At 40.2% G+C, this 6,930-nt stretch overlaps 2 non-coding genes across 2 annotated transcripts; both read left to right on the top strand.

The window, feature by feature from the left end:
- The first annotated feature begins 1,302 nt into the window (after window positions 1-1,302).
- On the top strand, window positions 1,303-1,409 carry LOC139019199 (U6 spliceosomal RNA). Its single transcript, XR_011473077.1, has one exon. It is a non-coding gene; the product is annotated as a U6 spliceosomal RNA (small nuclear RNA).
- Window positions 1,410-6,823: 5,414 nt separating this feature from the next.
- LOC139019208 (U6 spliceosomal RNA) lies at window positions 6,824-6,930 on the top strand. Its single transcript, XR_011473086.1, has one exon. It is a non-coding gene; the product is annotated as a U6 spliceosomal RNA (small nuclear RNA).

Genomic DNA, 6,930 nt, shown 5'->3' with positions numbered 1-6,930 from the left:
GAGTGACAGCAGATTAGGTGAATGTAAACAGAAAATTATCACAGTAAAGTTAATGTTGCCACGCTGAGAGAGTGACTGAATTTGGACAATCTGTCTGTGGAGGTGGTGCTTCAGATTACACTGAAATCACCTTATCCTATGTCAGCTACTTAGGCAAAGAGCTCCCAAAGATTACCAGGATACAAGAAAATAAGTGCCTGACTGGATGGACACCATGATGGGAGTCCGGGAGCAGAATCACTTAGCTGACAGTAATGGTGTATGCAGGCATCATAGCCACATTGTTCAGAAAAGGCTTCCAGTCTCTTGATAGACCCTCCCCTCTCAACTGAAGCATCTCCACATCTGGCTTGTGGCACATGTCCATCTGCTCTCTAAACATCTCTTTGAGGCTTTCTGTCTGTTGGGTCATTCTGACTTTGCTTTCCTGCAGTTGTTGGAAGATCTCCTCTGCTTCTCTCTCCATTGTGTCAACATAGAGTCGCTCCTCCTCACAGAGAAATAGATGCAACTTCTGATATTCAGCTTTGATCATCACCTCCCTAAGGGCCACATAGTCCTGCACAGATAGAGGATCAAAGGGCTTACACATTCTGACTCTAAAAAGATTGTCAAACTTCCATTTTTTCCTTAGTCTTATCAAGAAAATATTTGAGAAACTTTTTGCCTCATACTTCAAAGTGTCTTGAGTCTTTTCAAGCCCTTCTGTACATTCTGACCCCATGTTCCTGGTCCCTTTTCCAGTTAAATCAAGCCCTGTACAAGGTCCCAGACTAGCCCAGCTGATGTGACTCAAGGTTTGGGTGTCCACCTATGAACCAGGAGGTCAGGTTCTATTCCAGGTCAGGACTCATACTGGGCTTTAGGGCTGAATCCCCTGCAGGGGATATAAGGAAGGAAGCTGATGAATGGTTCCCTCTCATGATTGATATTTCTCTTTCTTTCTCCCTTCCTCTCTGAAATCAATAAGTCTAGAAGTTATCAAAAACAACAATGGGGGATAACAGCCTGAAAGACTGGAAATGTGTTTTGAAATGAGATTCATGAAACTTTCAAATATGGATTACAGTGTAATTAACTGTAGTGACCATCTTATGGATGCTGTAGAAATGGTTTTTAAGAGAGGTGCCATGTTATTTGTATTTTGTTGCCACCTATCACAAGTTAGGAAATCAGTGATGCCCTGGCCATGTAAGTTGTTTCCCTAAATGATCAAATCTTTGAGAATTTAGCTCGATTTTATGAAAGTAATCTAACCTTGCAAGAAACATGGAAAGTAAAAACCTAAATAAAACCCACCTTGTGCTCGCTTTGGCAGCACATATACTGAAATTGGAACTAAATAAAGAAGATGAGCATGGCCCCTGGGCAAGAATGACATGCAAATACATGAAGCATTCCATGTTTTTAAATAAATAAATAAATAAATAAATAAATAAATAAATAAATCTCAGCTTTTAAAAACTATTGAAAAAAAAATAATAAAAGCCATCAAAGTCATTAAAGCCCACATATCCTAGAAAGAGTTGAAGCAGCTGCTCTCTTAATCAGGTGATAGAAATGTAAATTAACCCAAGGTTCATTGATCAGCAATGGCAATTCAGGCACTATTTCCTTAGGAGACCAAGGAAAAGAAAGGGAATAGTACATATCCTATTAAGATACATGGCCCTAATCAGTTTGGCTCAGTGGACAGAGTGTTGGCCTGGGGACGAATGGATCCCAGGTTCACTTCAGGTCAAGGGCATGTACCTTGGTGGCAGGTACATTCCCAGTAGTTGGTGTGCAGGAGGCAGCTAATTGATGATTCTATCTCATTGATGTTTCAAACTCTCTATCCCTATCCCTTCCTCTCTGTAAAAAATCAATAAAATATATATTTTTTAATAAGATACATGTACCTGTGTATATGAGGACATTTAATAAGTTAATTTGGGGAAATGCCTAAAACATTTCTCAATAAGTTGCAAGTCATTTACGTAAGGTATAGAGAATGAAATGTCTACTGTTCTCATTTTTTAGACCATAGCAAGTATTATGTGGGCAGTCTATTACATGGTGCTGTCCTTTACAGAGACTTGTCCTACCTTCCGTTGTAGTATTAATTCCTGGATGTGTGATTACGTCACATAGAATTTTAAAACTCTAAAATCTAGGCCCTGCAATCTTATTCCTTCTTCAAATAATAAATACAGACAGTAAGCCATCCTAACTAAGTTTTTCTAGGTAGCAGAGTAACTACAACATGTAAAGATAAAAATATAAAAAGTGAAAATCTAATAGGATCTTGAAAAAAAGGTATTATTTGTTAGGCCAAAAAAATAATACTAGTATTTCAAATATCAGACACTTTGGAAATAAAAAACAGAAGCTATTTTCAAAAGAACACTAATGCTCTGTAATGTAATGCTTAATGTTTCCCTTAGATTTCAGTTCACTAAAAAGAGACCTTCTTTGACTTCCCATGGCAGGGTGGAGACAGAGTGGGGATGCTGTGAGAACCCAGGGCAGAAGCAGCAACACAGCCATTTGAACTACAACAAGGATTTTAACATGACCAGTGCAAGGCTCCTTTCACAGTTTGGCACCTCCACATCCTGAGCAGAGCTGCCTGACTTTGCTATTAGCAACCACTGATGAATTCTAGCTGACATCAGTATGATTAGAGGGAAGAGTTGGTGAGTGTTTCTAGCAGAAGGTGAACAAGTTACCAAATTGCTTTCAGGGCTGTCTGGGCATGTAGAGAGAGATGTGAACAGCCAGTTATGAAAAGCAGCCCCCATCAGGCTCACTGGTCATCTGATGTTCAGCTAATAGGCGCCATTCTGACTGGAAGATCCAGAACAGACCCAGCCCTAAGCTAGTTATCAACTTGGCTTTCTCATTATGCTGGTAGCAACTGCCTGAAGGCAGCAGCTTCAAGCTCTATCAGAACTGGGTTTCAGGTGAACATTTTCTGGGAAATATGTTACCGCCTCTTCAGATGCTTTATCTATTCAGAGGACAGTAACCCCTACCACATTTCCCAAAAGGGTTGCGATGCACGTACTGCTCATGAGCACACTTGGGATTCCATTTACAATATTTCAGAGGTTTTCCTGGGTCAAATGGGAGTTCAATATTTAATTTGTTTGAAGAAACTCCATTAATCCCACTGTTAGGAATATATCCCAGGAAACATGAAACAACAAACAAAAAGAATATAAGCACCACTATGTTCATAGCAGCACAATTTACAATAGCTAAGATTTGGAAATAGCCTAAGTTCCTTCCCAGCAGCAGATGAGTGGATTAGAAAACCATGGTACATCTACTTAATGGAATACTATGCTGCTTACAATAGAAAGAACTTTTACCATTTGCAACAGCATGGATGAACCTGGAGAGCATTATGCTAAACGAAATAAGCCAGTCAGAGAAAGATCAGTATCGCATGATCTCACACATTTGTGGAATATAATGAACAAAAAGACAGATTAACAAAGATAGGTCTAGTGACACAGAAGCATGGAACAGACCATCAAACCTAAGAGCTAAGGCTGAGGATGTTAGGCAAGTGGTGCGGGGGCAATTGTGGGAGGAACTCATGAGGCCACAATGGTGAGGGATTATTCTGCTTATAATATTTTCAGTCCCTTTTTGGACTTTCTGATTTCATAAAAAATAAATATTCTTAGGGAAATGTATGATCTATGCACTTACAATATACAACAGATTTAAATCTATCAATGTCATATTTAAACATTCAAAAGTGGAGTAACTGATAAAATATATAATATTGATGGCTACTCTGAGAACTAAATATTCTATCTCCTCATGACCACATGGTCAACCTCATTGCTCTTCTCTTCCTCTATGTATTCCAAACATCAATAAAAATAGTTATCTTGCTTTGTATTTTCAATAAGTTGCAAAGTTCATTGTGATGTGACTTCACAAGGGAAGAAGATACTGAGTTTGGAAAGTGATGGACTGCCTTCATGACAGAAAAGATACAATTAAAATAGGAAAAGAACCTATAAACCTAAGAATCACAAAAAATTGATGCCTAATGCCACCGGGCAAGCTCTGTCCTCTGAACCTGTTCAGCATGTCTAGGAGTTTAGTGCAGCACCATGAGGTGAGCTCAGGATTCACTGGCTGAGGCTTTTGATTCAGCACCAATTCAGTCCTATAAACAATGACCACAGTGGCATTTTGAGGCAAAGTTTAGTCACACAACCATTCTAAATATTATAGCTTTAAATCCATGATATTTCATCAGGATCCTCCCACTCTGAGCTAATGGGGTATACATGATAGTCTACCCTCTTAGGGACATAAGAAATGTTACCTTACTTTTTTTCTAAATTTATTAATTATATCAAATATCAGCTTTCCCATTCTCCTCAGATATTATTACATTTCTAAAATGATTGACAATCAGTTCCTCCATCTACTCCATCTCAGGGGATGCAAACCCTTGGGTATCTGACAGGGAGCAGAACATCCAGGCAGAGCCTTTGGGACTTGAGTCCCAGTGTCGCCACCAATGAGACATTTAGTGTCTGAAAGGGGAGAGTCCACAGAGCCAGAAGCTCTCCCCCTTTTTTTTCTCAAGCAAAGAAACCTAACTCCTGCCTGGCAGCCTGGTCCTGAAGGTCTAACTTTTTAGGGGGCAACAACAGGTCATTCCCCTGAGGTCTGACCTGCAGTGATGGAGCAGGATGAGGCATTGCTAGTCCTGGGAACAAAATCAACCCCCATACATTCATAGCAAAGCTCCTGTTCCTGCTCTTTTCACCTTCCACCTGTGCAGTGGAGGTACCTTCTCTGTGATTCCTTAAGAATCACTCCTGTGATGTTTATTGTGCTAAATAGGGAGAGGATAGGGGTGATGTGCTGGAAGAAAAGTCAGGGATCAGATGTTTTCAGGTACATATGGATTCAGGCACATGGAAAGGAAACTTCTGAGACCAGAAGGCCTCAGGGCCACTTTGGAAAGAAAACAGGAAATACCTACAGAGGACAAGGTTTCTAGCTCAAAACATGTACAGCTCCCTCATCCAGAAGAGGATGACTTTCTCAGAAAGAATTAGTGTAAGCTCACCTTTCCAACACAGTTCCCAAATCCTGCAAAACAAACAGAAAAAGAAAGTAAACATGCAAAGTGTGTCCTTTTATATCTTTTCTCGAGTTTGTTTTAATAATGTGCCTTTTCCTATTCCCCTTTAAGGAACAACCAGAGGCCATCTTAATAACAGCACTGAAACTAAAACACACAGAGCTTCCTCAAGGTGTTCTGAGGATGACAGAGGACAGGCAGAGAAGGAAGTGATGCAACGAGATCTAGGTTTCCAATGTAACTAATTTCCCAGTGTTATTCCCAAGGAGAGATCTGACCATTTATAACAATGAAAGCAAAACAGGGCATCCAATGAAAAACAGAGAGAGCTTTAAAATTGATTGCCAAATTCTAGAAATCATGGTCAGGCAAGGGTCAAAACTTCAATGTCTTTAGCCAGTTGCTTTTATGGCAGTAACAGAGAGTGACAGTAGCTTAGGTGAATGTAAACAGAAAATTGTAACAGCAAAGTTAATGTTGCCATGCTGAGAGATTGACTGAATTTGGACAATCTGTCTGTGGAGGTGGTGCTTTGCATTACACTGAAATCACCATATCCTATGTCAGCTACTTAGGCAAAGAGCTCCCAAAGATTACCAGGATACAAGAAAATAAGTGCCTGACTGGATGGACACCATGATGGGAGTCCAGGAGCGGAATCACTTAGCTGAGGGTAATGCTGTATGCAGGCATCATAGCCACATTGTTCAGAAAAGGATTCCTGTCTCTTGATAGACCCTCCCCTCTCACCTGGAGCATCTCCACATCTGGCTTGTGGCACATGTCCATCTGCTCTCTAAACATCTCTTTGAGGCTTTCTGTCTGTTGGGTCATTCTGACTTTGCTTTCCTGCAGTTGTTGGAAGATCTCCTCTGCTTCTCTCTCCATTGTATCCACATAGAGGCCCTCCTCCTCACAGAGTAATAGATGCAACTTCTGATATTCAGCTTTGATCATCACCTCCCTAAGGGCCACATAGTCCTCCACAGATAGAGGATGAAAGGGCTTACACATTCTCACTCTAAAAAGATTGTCAAACTTCCATTTTTTCCTTAGTCATATCAAGAAAATATTTGAGAAACTTTTTGCCTCATACTTCAAAGTGTCTTGATTATTTATAAGCCCTTCTGTACATTCTGACCCCATGTTCCTGGTCCCTTTTCCAGTTAAATCAAGCCCTGTACAAGGTCCCAGACTAGCCCACCTGATGTGACTCAAGGGTTGGGTGTCCACCTATGAACCGGGAGGTCAGGTTCTATTCCAGGTCAGGACTCATACTGGGCTTTAGGGCTGAATCCCCTGCAGGAAGGAAGGGAGCTTATGAATGATTCCCTCACATCACTGATATTTCTCTTTCTTTCTCCCTTCCTCTCTGAAATCAATAAGTCTAGAACTTATAGAAAACAACCATGGGGGCTAACAGCCTAAAAGACTGTAAATGTGTTTTGAAATGAGATTCATGAAAATTTCAAATATGGATTACATTGTTATTAACTGTGGTCACCATCTTATGGATGATGTAGAAAATCATTTTTAACAGAGGTGCCATGTTATTTGTATTTTGTTGCCCCCTATCACAAGTTATGAAATCAGTGATGCCCCGGCCATGTAAGTTGTTTCCCTAAATGATCAAATCTGTGAGAATTTAGCTCGATTTTATGAAAGTAATCTAACCTTGCAAGAAACATGAAAAGTAAAAATCTAAATAAAACTCACCTTGTGCTCGCTTTGGCAGCATGTATACTGAAATTGGAACTAAATAAAGAAGATGAGCATGAACCCTGGGCAAGGATGACATGCAAATTCATGAAGCATTCCATGTTTTC

The sequence above is a fragment of the Myotis yumanensis genome, unplaced genomic scaffold (assembly GCF_028538775.1).
Source record: "Myotis yumanensis isolate MYYU_CA2020_CCGP unplaced genomic scaffold, mMyoYum1.0.hap1 SCAF_10, whole genome shotgun sequence".
NCBI lineage: Eukaryota > Metazoa > Chordata > Mammalia > Chiroptera > Vespertilionidae > Myotis > Myotis yumanensis.
The sequence above is the reverse complement of the archived record's forward strand: the minus strand, read 5'-3'. Positions and strand labels throughout refer to the sequence as shown.